Source organism: Adiantum capillus-veneris, chromosome 29, assembly GCF_014529385.1.
Source record: "Adiantum capillus-veneris isolate H3 chromosome 29, ASM1452938v2, whole genome shotgun sequence".
In the NCBI taxonomy this organism is placed as follows: domain Eukaryota; kingdom Viridiplantae; phylum Streptophyta; class Polypodiopsida; order Polypodiales; family Pteridaceae; genus Adiantum; species Adiantum capillus-veneris.
This window is the reverse complement of record NC_140959.1, coordinates 124,433,999-124,451,728: the sequence shown is the minus strand read 5'-3', so window position 1 is coordinate 124,451,728 and position 17,730 is coordinate 124,433,999. Positions and strand designations below refer to the sequence as shown.

General features: G+C 46.0%; 1 protein-coding gene across 1 annotated transcript in view; it reads right to left on the bottom strand.

The window, feature by feature from the left end:
- The window catches only part of LOC147419884 (5'-AMP-activated protein kinase beta-2 subunit protein), a 49,848-nt gene that overhangs the window by 14,375 nt on the left and 17,743 nt on the right, over positions 1–17,730 (bottom strand). The window lies entirely within an intron of this gene.

The window sequence follows — 17,730 nt, the reverse complement described above, 5'->3', positions numbered from 1 at the left end:
GAGGATAGAGGCTCTTTGGACAGAGGGCATGGACAGCCAGGCTCTACCTGCAAACAGAGTTAGGCCTAGCTCAGCTTAGCCACTTTTTTCTCCAGGAGTCTCTGGCTCGACGGGCTGCAGCGAGAGAGGAGGAGCAGCGTCTCAGACGAGGCATTGCTTCACTCCAGAGGATGCAGGAGCAGCATCCAGACAGTCCATGGTTGGAGGAGCAGTTACGGCAGGCTCGACAGGAGCTTGCTTGCACAGAGGAGAGGCGTCATGAGTTTGCCTATCACTGACAGGCATCTCAGTGGACTCAGGTGGGTGACAGAGTGACAGGTGTTTTTTTTGAGACAGTGGGACCTCGGCACTCGCATGCCAAGGTCAATCAGTTGAGGAGACCCGATGGGTCAGTTGTTTGTGAGCCCGAGGATATGCGTGCAGTTGCTACTGACTTTTACCGTGAGTTACTGTCGGTTGAGCCTCAGTCAGAGCGGCAGGATGCATGCACAGAGCAGGTTTGGGCACAGATGCCTTGTCAAGTGACTGACAAGATGCGCCAGAGGCTGGAGATGCCTCTTCAGCTTGAGGAGCTACGCACGGCTCTTAGGGCCCTACCTCGTGGTAGCTGTCCAGGTGAGGATGGGCTGACTCCCAGTTTCTTCTTGGAGTACTGGGACCTGCTTGGCCCAGATCTTTGTAGTGCCTTTCAGTACATTCTGCACACAGGAGTGATGCTGGATAGCATGAGTGAGGGCCTGATTTACCTCATTCCAAAGGAGGGTGGCTCTTTGGATGAGATTCGACAGTGGCGCCCCATCACCATCCTCAACTCAGCCTACAAAATTCTTGCCAAGGCTCTGAGTTTGAGGATTCATCCACTTTTGGAGAGCCTTATACATGGGACTCAGACAGGTTTTGTCAAGGAACGCAGTATCCTTGACAACATCTTCACTTTCTGGGAGGCTTCTGCCCTGGCACGGCTCCGTGGGGAGGACCTTGTGATTCTTCTTCTCGATTTTGAGAAGGCATACAACAGAGTTGAGTGGGACTTTCTAGAGGGCACTCTACGCAGGATGGGCTTTCTCAGATGCTTGGATCAGAGGGGTGTCAGCTTTGTACAGACAGGCTCACAGTCAGGTGCTTTTGGCAGGAGGTAGAGGGGAGCGCTTCATGCTCACACGTTCGGTCAGACAGGGTTGTCCTCTTGCCCCCTTTCTCTTTCTGTTCTATGCGGAGGCGATGCGCAGATTTTTGGTGTCACAGCAGGTTGGTCTAAGGGGCCTTGCACTCCCTAGACGAGGAGATGAGCTTCTGGACACTGAGTTTGCCGACGACTCAACCTTGTACTTAGAGGGCCAGGAGGCCAATCTACACAGATGTGAGCAGGCTTTGGCGACCTTCTGCTGTGCATCGGGCGCATTGATCAACTGGAGAAAGACAGTGGCTTTCTCGGTTGGCAGTGCTCTTGTGCCAGATTGGATGCCAGGTGAGGGTTTCAGGTGGATTCCTCCAGGGACTGCAGTTCAGTACTTGGGTTGTCAGGTTGGTTTGGATTTGTCCCCCGAGCAGCAGATTGCTCCTCTTCTCCTGTCCATCAGGAGAAAGCTGTTACATTGGAGCTTAGCACGACTTTCGCTGGCTTGTAGAGTAGTGGTTGCCAACCAGGTGTTGTTGGCGACTATGTGGTACATCACTTCTTGCTGGATTTTCTCGAGTTCTTGTATCAGCCAGGTAGAGAGGCTGATCAGGAACTACCTTTGGTCAGGTCGTGACACTCAGATTGCCCGAGCCAAGGTGGCTTGGTCGGTCATCACACTTCCTTGTTCTCAGGGAGGGCTTGGGATCATTGATCCAGCACAGCAGAGCAGAGCCCTTCTTGGGAAGTTCGTCGTCAGAGGACTTCTTCCAGGCGAGGAGCCCTGGAAGGAGTTCTTGCTGCAGAGGCTTCGTGCCAGGGTGCCTCAGTCAGGAGGCCCTTGGCAACCTTCGACCAGATGGATCTTTACAGAGTTGCGCCGAGTTGGTTTGAGCAGGAGACTGGAGGACCAATTCGTTGTGAGTCTGCTTCGATCTTGGGAGCTCCTACGGCGTGGCCTAGAGCAGAGACAGCCGACGTGCACGGAGGTGCGCCTACGGCAGCCCCTCGTCTGGAACCCCATGGTTAGCACTCAGAGAGGCCACTTGGTGGGGAGTCGACCTCATGTTTCTTGGGGTCCCATGGCAGCAGGTCCAGAACGCTCTCTAGGTGACTGGCTAGAGTTCACAGGTTTGTCAAAGGAGGTGCAGGGTGCCCAGCTACAAGGCATGAGAGGGGTGCAGAGCATGTGTCAGGACATCTCAGAGTCAGTTCCAGTTGAGTGGCTCACGCCTCTCGAGCCAGTAGCACCCCGGTGGATGGGAGCCTTCACACGATTGGAGGTTCTCATTTCAGTCAGGGCCTGCTCAGAGACTGTCCCAGCCCTGTTCTTCGAGCTTCAGGGTGGAGGACGTTTACAACGAGTTGCAGTAGAGGCCCTGCAGGTAGCAAAGTGTTGTTTCCAGAGGATCCGAGTTGTGGGCATCTGTGGGAGGACTTGCGTCATAGACCCTGACCCAGCAGCTCTTGAGACTGGACACTAGAGGCTATGGGCTTGGGAGTGTTTTCCACTGGCACGAGTATAGTGGGATCCTGGTGAGTGGCTATGGAGGGACCCTTTCTTTTCTGCAGACCGCCCAGGAGTCCCCTTCTTTCAGTACACTGTTCGGCTTGGACGTCACATACTTGCAGCACAAAGAGAGGCCCGCCCCGCTACAACACGTCATTGGCAGGAGGAGGGCCTCACAGTCGAGTTCTTGGCAGCTTTTTGGCAGAGGCTGTGGGACTCCAGACAGCCGCGGCGCATCACTTTGTTCCAGTAGCTGGTTGCACACAGAGCCACAGCAGTAGGGAGCTGGCTTGTGCATAGTGGTCTCCCGGCCGCATGTGCAGCCTGTGACCAGTTGGTGGAGAGTCAGCGTCACGGTCTTTGGGACTGTCCCTCGGCCCAGCAGGTGTGGCTACGAGTTCTTCAGCTGATGCCTGCCCTCTCCACGGCTCGACAGTACACTTGGGGGGCAGCGGCTTGGTCTACCCTCACGGGCCCGGCACTACAGTTTGAGCTATCTTCCACCAGCCGGATGATAGTGATGCAGGGGGGGCGACCTACACTCCAGCCTGCTACAGAGCTTACTCCACAGGAGTGGTGCAGTGAGAGAGAGGAGTGTTGGGAGCTCATCAATGGCCTAGCTCTCTGGTTCATCTGGCGGGCCCGCTGTTTCCGCATCTTTGAGGCTCGCCCTGTGCCACCGGCAGAGATTGTTCGTGACTTTTGGCTGGAGCTGATCCATACTCTCAGAGGACAGCTTGAGGGACTACAGGGCAACTCCGACCGCATGCGGGAGCGCCGCGAGGCTTTCCTTCGACTCTGGCGCCCTGGGCCTCTCTACACCATAGTCCAGGGGGTGCTCAGATGGCACTATTGTCCACCTGTGTGGTCTTCCCTCCTCCCACCTCTTGATTTAGCCTCATTGTATATATGCTGTTTTTTCATTGGGAGAGTCTCCCCATCATGCTTATTGTAGCCCTCTCTTGCAGAGGTGGATGTAGCCCTATGGGCAGTTTTCAGTAACTAATAGAAGGATCTTTTTCTCGGAAAAAAAAAAAGCAGTAACAATGTCTGATTGATGTACATCTCAACCAAAATGAGCTGCCAATGCACATAGAAAACGCACAGTAGTCATATGACAAGTGGGAGCAAAAGTCTCTTCATAATCTATGCCTTTTTGCTATGCATAACCCCTTTGCAACAAGTCGAGCCTTATGGCGATCGATCTCACCGTCCGGCTTGCGTTTTAACTTGTAAACCCACTTCGTACCAATGGCCTTTTTGCCAAGAGGCAAATCACATAAAGTCCATGTGTCATTTTCTATAAGTGCATCATATTCTGATTGCATGACAGCCATCCAATTTTCTGAATTTTGTGCTTCATCAAAAGACAGAGGCTCCTCAACATCATGTAAGCTAGACACAGCCAAAGCATAACAATCTGATGCATAAGATACATGGCGAGATACTTCTATCATGCCATACTTCATATGGAGTAATAGACTGCAAAGCTTTCGTAGGACACCTGTTAAGTACATAAGTGGCACACATGATGGCCTCAAGCCAAAAAGAATGCGGCAAAGCTTGAGTTTTGACCATACATCGTGCCATTTCAATAAGTGACCTGTTTTTTCTCTCAGCAACACCATTTTGCTGAGGTGTATAAGGCATTGTACATTGGTGTTTTATTCCACGACTAGCCAAAAATGCATTAAACATGAGACATATACTCCCCCCCTCGATCGGAAACGGAGGGTGCCCATAGTACATTTTGAGACATTTTCAGCCATAGCCAGAAATTGTTTGAAGCACATAAAAACTTCGGACTTCGCTTTAAGCGGAAATACCCATGCATGCCTAGAGTAATCATCAATGAAAGTCACGAAGTAAAGGTAATTGCCCAAGGACGGAGTTTGCATGGGCCCACAAACATCACTATGCACAAGCTGCAACCTGTATGTGGCCCTAATTGAACCATCCTTTGGAAACTTCAAACGCTGCATCTTACCCAAAATACAGCCTTCACAAACATGTTTGACAGGTGCTTCAAGAGGTGGCAAAGAAGCAACCATACCAGATTTCTGCAAGCGCAGCAAATTGGAAAAATTCAGATGACAAAAACGTGTATGCCAAAGTTTTGCATTTGAAATAGCCCTTGAATCTGCAACAGCATTTGCAAAATTTTCTCCACGCTTGTCATACAAAGTGAGCTTATACAACCCATGGCACAAAAGCCCAGATGCAACAATTTCATCACCAAAATTGAGATCATGAACTGTACATCTGTCATCCACAAAATTTGACTACAAGTCCAAGTCTAGCAAGTGCAGATACAGACAAAAGATTCTTCTTGATCCCAGGTACATAAAGTGCATCAACAAGTGTGAAAGAACTACCATTTGCAGCAGTAAGCACAATCTTTCCAACTTTCTCAACTGGATAAGAGGCATTGTTGGCACAAGTGACTGAATTCCCATGAGGGACAGACTCGAGAGAGGTGAACAATTCACGATGTGAGGTAATGTGCTTTGTAGCACCACTGTCGAAATACCACACATGTGAATCTGCAGCAACTGACATGCATGCATTATGGACAGCAGGATTGTGAGTGCACTCTGTACTAAAAGCCCATTCTGCATCAACATCAGCATCACAGTCTCCTTTCACAGAAGACTCAACAATGGCTGCATTGGTAGTGGAACCAGCATTTGCAATGGAACCACCCTCTCCTTCTTAGCCTCTTTGGCCTTCAACTTAGGACACTGCTTGATCAAGTGATCATTAGCTTTATAATAATAGCAACGCATCTTCTTTTTGCCCTTATCACCAGAATTGCTAGACGAAGTGCTGCTAGCAGAAGCATTGGGAACAGAAGTTTTGCCACTCGCAGCAGAACCATAAGAAGTGGTTGCATTGCTGTTACCACCCTTTCTTTGAGAAGCAATAAAAGCATGTTCAATTACACGCTGTCTGGTCCTGTTTTTTTGGAAAGTGACTCTTGCAACAGCAATGTGCATACTGCATCAAACTTGACAACTTCAGGATTTCCTTGAGACATAAGTCTCCAAGTACTAGCAAAAGTCTGGTAAGAATCTGGTAAGGCATCAAGAACAGTCTACACAAGGGAACTATCTGAAATGCCTTCACCTGCAGAAATAGGTTGCTCATTGATATCCTTGACACCAGCAAGGAATGTGTCCATATCATCTTTCTCATGCATAATCTTCGATTCCAGCTCTTTACGCAGCAAAGCAATTTTAGCCTCATTGCGACTTGCATAAAGACCAGCCAAAATATCCCAAGCCTCTTTTACAAATTTTGCTGAACGAATGTGAGGAACAATGGTGCGCTTCACAGACAATGCAATCAATGCATGAGCCTACGCATCCTTTACATCCCAACGAGATTGTTCTGTCGTAGGCAAAACAACTCTAATAGCAGCAATTCTTACAACAAGACCTGCAACATCCTCAACATCGCCTGCATCCTCAGAACCAGGATGTACATCAATGCGCTGCACAATATTCCAGACGCCCTTTGACACACGAACATGTTGCATCATGTAAGCCCACATAGGATAATTATCCTCATCCAATCTGTCCTCAGCAGCAAACATCTTGAACACATATGTGTTGTTGTCAGCCATGGTAAATGTTGCACCTATGTGAAAACTACCCAAAAAGAGGAGAAACGAAGCGGGAACAACACATGCTATATAGCACAAACCGTAGAAGACTATAAGGCACCTGTTATGCAAAAAACGGCCCTGACAAAAATTCTGCACAAAATGACGAAATTGCCTGCGCAAACCTGGCTATAGTGGAAACGGAGGCCGAAATGAGGCAGAATCAGAAATCTGGGCAGTCTAAACTCTTACGAGCTGTCCCAAAAATTTTGTCGACCTGCGAACGCTCGTCAAAGCTCACAGAAATCGGAGAAAGTGAGCAGGCATGTACTGGAGCTGCTGGCAACTAAGCCCGGGAGGACGCAACCTGCTCTGATACTAATTGTTGAAATTAGGGTTGCAGATAAACGTACACAACTTGGAGAAGACGAAGGAAGCTCAAGGTACACAACTGAGAGTGTATTACTTGATGTGCAATGAAAAGATAGATAGCCCTAGAGTGATGGACGTATATACAATGCACGGGGGAAAAACCTCCTAAAGAGGGAAAAAATGCCCTAACGGTCCTAGTGTGTTCACTCACATCACTACCACATGTATATAGTAACACAAAGTAATGAAGTAGCCTCCAAACAAAAAGGAGTCAGGATTGTAGAAGCAAGCCAAAAAACATTCAAGAGTGTAGTCTCCTGAATCCAAAACATAATTAGAGATTAGAGGCTAGATAGTAGAATCTAAACTGTAGAGTCAAAGACCATAAGTAGAGATCCAACACCATAAGCAGGCGGCCAAGCGCAGTGAGCTCCAACTCTCACCATAGCTCACATCCTCATCGTCATAAGCGGCGCCATCATCACCACCAACATCATCACCATCACCATCATCCTCGTCCTCGTCCTCATCCTCATCCTCGGCAGCTGAGCATGACGCCCTCTCTTGCTTACCTTCAGGCTTCATTAATTTTTGCCCAAAAATTAATGCCCATTGGCTGGCCGTACGGCATCAGTTTCCGTATGCATCCGTACTTGGACCCATACGAAAGTACGGCTGGGCATCCGTACGCATGTGACAAAACTTTGGCAGAAGTCACAAAAGAGTTGATGATGGAAGTCGCAGTAGACATGATCGATGTGACGATGGAGATCACGGCAGTACAAGGACTGGAGCAAGGAGCAGCAAATAGCAATAGAATAACCCAAGCAACAGTCAACAGATGGCAGAAGTAGTAGAAGAGCTGATGATCGAGATCGCGGTAGAGTCGATCGTCATGATGATGGAGATGCCATCGCCGCGCAAGAAAGTATGAAAGAGGAAGAGACCATGACTATAGAAGAGATCGTAGCCGCCAAGACCATAAGGTCAAGAGTTTTTAACCGGACAACTTATGGAGCACCGGCCAAGGGGCCTTCCAATACGTAAATACTGGCTAGAAATTTTAGTGATTTGCGTTGAGCTGCCACATGGCACTGTTGTCCGGATTTTCACGTTTTGCGCTGGCTGAAAAGTTGACACTTCAAGCATGCTTTTGGGACCAAGTGCTTTTGGGAGTGATGCTTTTGGGGCTCTGCTCTTGGGTATCCCTTGTACCGTTTATAAGAGCCCTTGGGGCCAGTCTTATCTGGACACAGAGTCTCAAAGAGTTGGACCCTCGAGGAAATGTACTGTTGTGAAGCAATAATAAAGAGATACTGGAAGGGGCACCAATCTATGGGGATGGAACTCCCTCATTTCGTGTCAACTCTCCTCTTTGCTCTCTATTCAAGCTCAATTCAGTATTTGCAGTTTCTGTTCGTGTGTTGCTCTTGATCTTTGGCTTGGGGTGTCCAAGTCTATTACAGTCAGAGCTCATACGTTCTTCTTCTATAAAGGATCCAATCCATTCTGCAACACACATGGATTCTCACAGTGAATCCGACAAAGACGACACCCCTTCGACTACTCGTCTGTGAGGAGATGAAAAAAACCTGAATCCTAGCCACGGAACAGAAGAAACCGATACACAAATTGTTATGGGGGACCATAATATGAGGATAAGAATGAATAAAAACAACTAATTTCATTTAATCCACAAAATTCTTCACCATGTATTTAGATAAACAATAGGTATCAAGAAACATTCAAACGACTACATTACTGTTCAGAATCTGAATCGAAACTGAAACCGAATACTAAGAAACAAAGATGATAGACAACATTGGACAAGGAACCTTCAGTACCAATTATCTCTCCATTCCTGAAATTTGTTTGCATTACTCTCTCCTATGCAAATGGCCTTTGTAAAAAATCAGTAATTCCTTGCTTTTCTTCAACTCTTCCTCCGTATCAGAAATTTTCTCTTCCATACTCTCAATCAGCTTAGTGTCCTGTTCTAATCTTTCCTTTGCCTTCGTCATTTCTGAAACTTGTGCCTGCAGTTGGACATTTTTGTCTAGCTGCTCCTATCCTATCACCAGATCAAAAGCTTTACATGTATCACCCAACCCTCATTGACTGATTTTTTTCTCTTCAACTTTGAAGAAGGTTTTATTGAAAAAATACTCTTTGGTATGTCCTTGGCTACATCCCTTGAAGTGTTTAAAAGATTCCCCATATCTTCATCAAAGTCTATTTCTAGTAATCTTCCTTTTCCTCAATTTCTGAAAATGTTCCTTGACTAAATGCTTTGCTTGCTTTAGGGTCTTGATTAAATTTCCTTCTGTGTTCCCTCTGATACCTCTCTTCTTCAGTTTCCTGAGAATCTCCAAAGGTTGTACCCTCCCTTGGTCAATCATTTTGACTTGAAAAGGTGTTGATTGCCATCAAATTCAGTTTTCTATACGCAGATTGAGGAAGGATGTTTACTCCTAAACCTCCATCCACTAATACACCTCAAAGGTATACTTTTCCAATTGTAATCCACATCTATTGCAGCTACCTCCCCACATTTAATTTGTGCCAAATCAACTTGACTCTCTTTTAATGATTCTTTCTCTCCTACAGTCTTGGAATGATTGGCAAGTCTTTTGAAAAATTGTTGGTTGAAATCAGGAACAAGTGTCAATAACTGAACCACTTTGATTGAAATTGGTGCCTCCCATAAGGCTTCAAAAATTTCAACCAAGTATCCAGCCACAGATTCTATTTTATGCTTGTCCTCCATTTCAAGGAGCTGCATGTTTAGACTCCCTGAAGTATGTTTCCCCAAATTGTTCGATATCTGTCACATGCACATCTAACCCTATGAGCATGTGGACAAGCTACTTCAGGACAAGGGTTCACTTAGCATGGCTTAGAGAGTGTTCTAGCACTTTTGTGAGTCTGTTCGCAAACCGTGCATGCCCAGGCACTTAGAGTAGATGCATATCCTCTAGTTACACACAGCATGATCATCAACATTACCATCAGAATCCATAAAGAGCATTTTCCAGTGCACAGAACCTATTTTAGCCATTTCTCACTTATTATTTTTAAGTGACTTTTGTTGGGAACTCGGTAGAGCAATTGAACTAAGCAAATATAAAAGAAAACCTAGCGCTAGTGCAATCTGGCAAAAGAGGAAGGAGAGCATAGGCATCAAGTTACAGCAAGCCCTCTGGAGAACTTCTCAAGCAAGAATCCTCCCCAGAAACCCTAGTGTTTTCAGCCTTGATTACCTAGCATTTTCAGCCTGGAACACCTAGTGTTTTCAGCCCCTTTGGACAGCGCTTTTCAGCCCCCTTTGGACAGCGTTTTCAGCCCATATTAGCAGCAGTCCCAGAGGTCTACATCAGCGTTTTTCACAGCAGCAACTTCAGCGTTTTTTCAGCTGCATAGGACAACAGCAACTTCAGCGTTTTTCAGCAGCATAGGAAGCAGCAGATCCAACGTTTTCAACAAATACGTCGTCGCCGCACTCGTCGTCACTGTCATCTCCAACCTAGACACACATTGCATCATAGCCTCACGAGTTTGCATCAGCATCTTGTACCAGTTTTTGTGCAATCAATAGCATAGACTTCTCTCGCCATCGAGAGAAGGGCCTTCGGAGGAGGGTTTGACAACTTGTCTGGTGTCGTATTCTTCTCTCTCTATCTCTCAGTCTCAGCACCTTCATACATAGTGTTTATCCACTTTGTTTGTGATCACTTGCTGTTAGGTGCAGCGGAATGAATGTTGAACTTTGCTCAAGATGAGTGCTCCGATCTGTGCTCAAGGGTTCCTTTTACTTAGGAAGGGAGAGCCTTCCGTTCCTTTAGTGAGAGAGTGCAATGGACACAAACAAGTGAATGGCACTCTGAATGAAGGAGCTGAGACTAAGAGATAGAGAGAGAAGAATACGACACCAGAGACGTTGTAAAACCCTTCTCCAAAAGCCCCACTCTCTATGGCGAGAGCGGTTTACTTATGATTGCAGAAATCTCTACAATGCTTGGACTTGCCGACGATGTCGAAGACGACGAGACGGGCTGAAATCTGAAAATACTAAGGGCTGAAATCTGCAATCTTTATCTGCTGAATTCTGACTATGTCGGTGACGATGTCGATGGCGACGATGCGACGACGACGCGCTGAAAACGCAGATGCTGAAATCTGCGTTTTCCGGGCTGAATCTATAAACTTGGATGGATCCCACCATGTGGCGAGGAAGTGATGCGGGAAGGTGAGATCTGCGAGGTTTGGGGGTTCTACTGCGGGTACTGAATGCTGAAAACTGAAAACGCTGGTGCTCCTTGATGTTCCGTCGCGGTGAATCTGCAAAACGCTGAAGTGTGATGCTGATGCAAAAACGCTAGGGACTGAGTTGTGCTGCTAGGGAAAATCCGCTAACGCTAGGGCTGATCTGCTGTCGTGAAGTGGTTCTGTTGTGTCTACCAATGCCGAAGCTCCTCTGCAATGCAAAATCGCAAAGGCTGATCTGTCCTTGCAAAAACGCTAGCTTGATGCTGAGTCGCAATGTAAGGTGCAGCGGAATGAATGTTTGCGCTTTGCTCAAGATGAGTGCTCCGAACTGTGCACAAAGTTCCTTTTGTTCTTATGGACGGTAGAGCCTTCCGTTCTTAATGAGAGAATGCGATGATCACAAACAAAGTGAATGGACACTGTGCGTGCAAGTGTATGAGACTGAGAGATAGAGAGAGAAGAGAGATACGAAACCAGAGACATTGTAAAACCCTCCTCCGAAGGCCCCACTCTCGTCGGTGAGAGTGGTCTACTTATGATTGCACAATCTGGTACAATGGTGATGCATGGGATTGATGAGAGTTTAGGCTATGTCGACAATGACGACGGTGATGACGAAATCGACCTAAGGGCTGAAATCTGCAATCTTCTTACTGCTGTCCAAAAACGCTATGGGCTGAAATCTGCTGCGAGTCCAAAAACGCTGATTTTTGGGGATGTTTCTGTGGGTCTTTGTCGCTGAAATTCTGCAGGTTCAGGGCTGAAAACAGAGGTTCTTAAGGCTGAAAACTGATGGTCCTTTCGGGCTGAATCTACTACTTCTTTATGGCTAATCTTGCAGGTCTTCTGATGGTGAAAATCGCTGCATTGCTGCATATGCTGGGATCCAAATACGCTAGGGAAAACTTCTGTTAAAGACACTAGGCTGATGGTAACCAAAACGCTAGGTATGTTGGTCCTTGCAAAAACGCTCGTACTGTGATCTGCTTGCGGGAGGATCTGATACAGAAACGCCAATGCTGAGGATTGCTGGCAATGGTGCAGATGCTGAAAACGCTAGGCAATGGTGCTGTTGAAAAACGCCAGAGATGGGGATCTTTGCTTGGAGGGAAAACCACCAAGGCTTGGTCTTGTTGAGAAGTTGCCTGCTGAGCTTGGCTCCTGTTGCCTCTTCTGCCAAATAGTGCTAGCTCTAGTTTGCTTATATACAAACTTAGCAAAAATGCCCTACCTACTTTCCAACAAAAGTCACTTAAAAATAATAAGTGAAAAATGTCAAAAATAGGTAAAATAGGCTAAATGCACTGGAAAATTCCCCTGAAGGATTCTGATGGATTTTGATGGGAATGCTTATAATCATCATGTGTGCAACCAGAGGATATGCATCTACACTAAGTGACTGGGCATGCACGGTCTACGAATAGACTCACAAAAGTGTCAGGTCACTTCTAATCTAGACTGACTGGACTGACTGAACCCTAGTCATGCTGTAGCTTGTCCACGGACACATAGGGTTGGATGTGTCACGTGACATGCAAAAACGCTAGGTCATGCAGTTGGGGGTCCTGCTAAGAAGGTGTCCGTTGAGCAATGCTCCTGCAGCCTCTTCTGCCAAAAAGTGCTAGATCTGGTTTGCTTATATACAAACTTAGCAAAATTACTCTACCTACTTTCCAACAAAAGTCACTTAATAAAAAATGTCAAAAATAGGGAAAATAGGTCTATGCACTGTAAAAATGCTACTGATGGGTTCTGACTATAATCTGATGATCATGCTATGTGCAACCAGAGGATATGCATCTAATCTAAGTGTCTGGACATGCACGGTCTGCGAACACTCACAAAAGTGTCGGATCACTTCCTATCCTAGACGGACTTGACTGAACTGAAGAACCATGGTCATGTAGTAGCTTGTCCATGGACACATAGGGTTGGATGTGTCACGTGACACTTGCACTCTCTCATTAAAGGAACGAAAGGCTCTCCCTTCCATAAGTAAAAGGAACCTTGAGCACAGTTCGGAGCACTCATCTTGAGCAAAGTTCAACATTCACTTCCGCTGCACCTTACATTGGTATCAGAGCTTTGGCAGTGTTCTGTATCACTGAAGGAAAGAACCACCAGGATTTTTTTGCTTGTTGCAGTCGCATGTAACCAAAGACCTCTTGGACGTGTCAATTCCTAATCGTGTTTTTGAAGAGTGATAGGAACCCAACCACAAGCACTTTAATGAACCTAGCTAAATCTTCTCATGTCTCTAACACACACATTGATGAGTCTCTCATGAAGTGTTATGGTCATGTAAAGGGTCAGCATTTTATCATATTGTTTGATCCAGGCAGTATGCATGATGTGATTAGTCCTCTCTTGTTGAGAGAGCCCGCCTAGAGGTTAGTTAGAAATCTCCTCTCGAGGTGTTTGGTGTCACTCCCGGTATAGACTCTCTCATCACAAAAGAGTGCCTTGATGTGTTGTTTACAGTTCAACAACCTGCTTTCCGGAGGAAATTTCTCGTGTCTCCTCCCTCAGGATGTGATATGCTTTTGGGCATTAGATTGTTTCGGAAACATAACCCTCTCATTGATTGGGAGGCCAACACTCTCACATTAAATGCCAAGAGTGACTCTCCCATGATCATTCGTGCTGAGGAGGGTCTGCATTCTTTGCCTCTCATTTCTCTTGTGCAGGTAAAGCGTGAATTACAATGAGGAGCACAAGCGGCATTCATCTATGCTGCTCCAGTTTCCCAGAGCATTCAAGCTCCAGACAGGTATCAGCTTTGTTTACCAAGTTTAAGCATCTCTTTTTGTAGGATGATCTTCCACCCCGTCTCCCACCCGAGCGGCCGGAGGACCATCGTATCGAGCTTATGGAGGGGGCACAACTTGTCAGTAAGGCTCCTTACCGTTTGAACAAGACACAAGAGGAAGAGTTAGAGCGGCAACTCACGGAGTTGGTGGCTCGAGGATTTATACGTTCGAGTGTAAGTCCTTTTGTTGCTCCTATTTTGTTTGTCCGCAAGAAGGATGGTTCGTCTCGTTTGTGTGTTAATTACAGGGCATTGAACAAGATGACTGTCAAGAACAAGTTTCCGAAGCTTCGCATTGAGTATATCCTTGATAGGCTCAATGGGGCAAAGGTTTTCAATAAGGTCGATCTCAAGTGTGGATACCATCAGGTACGGGTATTCAAAGGTGACATCTTCAAGACCGCTTTTTGCACAGAGCGAGGACAATGGGAGTACGTTGTTATGCCTTTTGGATTGACAGGTGCGGTGGGTACATTTAATCGTCTCATGGTAGGCCGTTTCGGCGATATGGTTGGTGTATGTGTGTTCATCTTTCTTGATGATATTCTCATTTTTTCTACATCGTGGAACAACATGGAAAGGATGTCGAAAGGGTACTAACCCGTTTGGATAAGTGTCAGTTGTACATTGCAGCTAAGAAATCGTTTATGTCGAGCATATAGTTCGCACATAGAGAAGTTTGCACGCATTGCCGCACCTATGACGGATGTTTTGAAAGGGGTAAACACTCGTCGTCAATGCGTAGACTTGCCCGAGGCAGCCATTGAGGCTTTTGAAGCTCTCAAGGTTGCGGTGACAGAAGCACGTGTCTTATCCTTGCCTCTTGGGATGGCCCCTTTGAGGTATAAACGGATGCGATCAATGTTGCCAGATGCGCTATGCTTCAACAGCATGGTCATCCAGTAGCGTTCCTTAGCGGAAGCTCAATAGTGCAAAAAAGAACTATTCAGTTTATGATAAAGAACTTTTGTTTGTCATTCACTCTCTTAAGCATTAAGCATTTTCTTTATGGTAGAGAGTTCACAGTTCGCATAGATCGCCAAGCCCTCCAGTGGTTCCAGTCTATGCCTAGTGCACATTGGAGTGATCGCCAAGCACAATGGTCACGATTTTTTGAGCAATTTGGAGGTTTGATTGAGTATGTGTCTAGCAAAGCTAACCCTATTGCAGATGCGTTGAGTCGCAAAGGACAGATTTTGGCTCTTGAGTCAAGATCCACAGTTTCTATTCAGAGTGTTTCTTTCGACAGCATGAAGAACCAATATGCGGATTCCGCGTTTGGTAAGCAATGGTTGCAAGCTCTTGCTTCCCAAGGGCCAAGCAACTATCTCATTCGTGATGGTTTGTTGTATTTTCGTCAACGTCTATGTGTGTTGCCCTCTCTCAAGCCAACCATATTGCATGATGCACATGATTCTCTCACGGGTGGGCACAGGGGAATGAACACCACTTTGGAAAAAATAGAAAGATTCTTTTATTGGCCTAAAATGCAAAAAGATGTGTTTCGTTATGTCACACAGTGCACTATATGTCAAAAGGTAAAATCTCCTCGGGGTAAGCAGCAAGGCCTCTTGCTTTCGCTGCCTATTCCCAATGGACCTTTTCAAGATATTTCCATGGATTTTGTGACTAACCTTCCACCTAGTTTGCATTCAAGAAACACTCAATGTTTGACAATTGTTAATCGTTTCAGCAAGTTTTGCATGTTAATTCCTTGTAAGGCCACAGTCACAGCACAAGATATAGCACGGTTGTTCATAAAGCATTGGTACCCCCTTTGTGGTTTGCCAAAATCGATTGTTTCAAAAAAGGGATGTTAAGTTCACGTCCAATTTTTGGCGCGCACTCTTTGAAAATTTTGGCACTAAGTTTAATTATTCATCGGCTTTTCATCCACAATCAGATGGTCAGACAGAGATTTACAATCAGTTGCCTTTTGATGTTTGAAAGTCATATGTGCATGATCAACAGTCTCATTGGGAGCTCTATCTTCCATTGGTTCAGGCTATTTTGAATGACTCTTTTTCCCCTGCCATTGGTCGAACTCCGTATGAGATAGCTTTTGGCCGTCCGTTCCAGTCACTTTTGACTCGCTCGGTCAAACGAATGTCTGATGCCAATGCTGAAAGTCAGTCGTTGGATGAGATTTCTGAGAGTGTAAAGCTTTGGCTAAGCAAGGCTCGGGAATCTTATTCACGGCAGGCTAATAAGCATCGTCAGGATGTTTCGATCAAGGAAGGGGATTGGGTGTATTTAACAATCATGAAGCAACGTCTTAAGCAAGTTGGAAAGAAGTGTCCCAAGTTGTCTTTTCGAATATATGGTCCATTTCCTGTCATTAAAAAGATAAATGAGGTTTCAATGAAATTGCAATTGTCTAACTCATGGTCAATGCACAACATTTTTCATGTTTCTTGGTTGACAGTGTTTCGGGGAACACCTCCAAAGGACATTTCGAAAAGAAGAACCAGAGATCATCGATGAAGCAGAAGTCATGGAGCCGGAGCAAGTGTTGTTGCATCAGTTTCGCCATGGTTCAAAGAAGCAAGTGAGACAATACTTTTTGAAGTTCAAAGATCAAGGAACCCACGAAGCAGTGTAGGTTCACGTAGAGTTTTTCAAAGATTACCCAGAGTTGTTGGCAGACTACAAGGAAGCCATGCAGCTCGGTACTAGTACCTCACTTTAAAAAGGAGGGGATGTCACATGCACATCTAACCCTACGTGCATATGGACAAGCTACTTCAGGACAAGGGTTCAGTTAGCATAGCTTAGGAAGTGTTCTAGCACTTTTGTGAGTCTGTTCGCAGACCGTGCATGCCCAGGCACTTAGAGTAGATGCATATCCTCTCACAGCACGATTGTCAGCATTACCATCAAAATCCATCAAGAGCATTTTCCACTGCACAGAACCTATTTTAGCCATTTTCACTTATTATTTTTAATTGACTTTTGTTGGGAACTAGGTAGGGCAATTGAACTAAGCAAATATAAAAGAAAACCTAGTGCTAGTGCAATCTGGCAGAAGAGGAAGGAGAGCACAGGCATCAAGTTACAGCAGGCCCTCTGGAGAACATCTCAAGCAAGAACCCCCCCCTCCCCAGAAACCCTAGCGTTTTCAGCCTTGATTACCTAGCGTTTTCAGCCCGGAACACCTAGCGTTTTCAGCCCCTTTGGACAACGCTTTTCAACCCCCTTTGGACAGCGTTTTCAGGCCAGATTAGCAACAATCTTAGAGGTCTACATCAGCGTTTTTCAGCAGCATGAGACAGCAGCAACTTCAGCATTTTTTCAGCAGCATAGGACAACAGCAACTTCAGCGTTCTTCAGCAGCATAGGCAACAGCAGATCCAACGTTTTCAGTAGATACGTCGTTGTCGCCGCACTCGTCGTCACCGTCGTCTCCAACCTAGACACACATTGCATCATAGCCTCACGAGTTTGCATCAGCATCTTGTACTAGTTTTTGTGCAATCAATAGCATAGACTTCTCTCGCCATCGAGAGAAGTGCCTTCGGAGGAGGGTTTGACAACTTGTCTGGTGTCGTATTCTTTTCTCTCTATCACTCAGTCTCAGCACCTTCATTCATAGTGTTTATCTACTTTGTTTGTGATCACTTGCACTCTCTCATTAAAGGAACGGAAGGCTCTCTCTTCCATAAGTAAAAGGAACCTTGAGCACAATTCGGAGCACTCATCTTGAGCAAAGTTCAAGATTCACTTCCGATGCACCTTACAATATCACCTTCATTAGTTCCAATGTCCATGGACTTATGGTCTTTCACGTGCACATCTAACCCTATATGCATGTGGACAAGGTAACTCTTTATTTCTAGGGTTTAGAACAACCTAGGAAGTGTTCTAGCACCCTTGTGAGCCTATACGCAGGACCTGCATATCTAGGCACTTTAGATTAGTTGCATACCCTTTGATTGCACATGAGCATAGCCAATGTCTGCTACGTGTAGGCACTGGGGAGTGTTCCCATACAGTTGCATTAGTACCCAACCTAAGTATTTATCTGCATGTGGAGCACCTCTTATTAGTGAGTT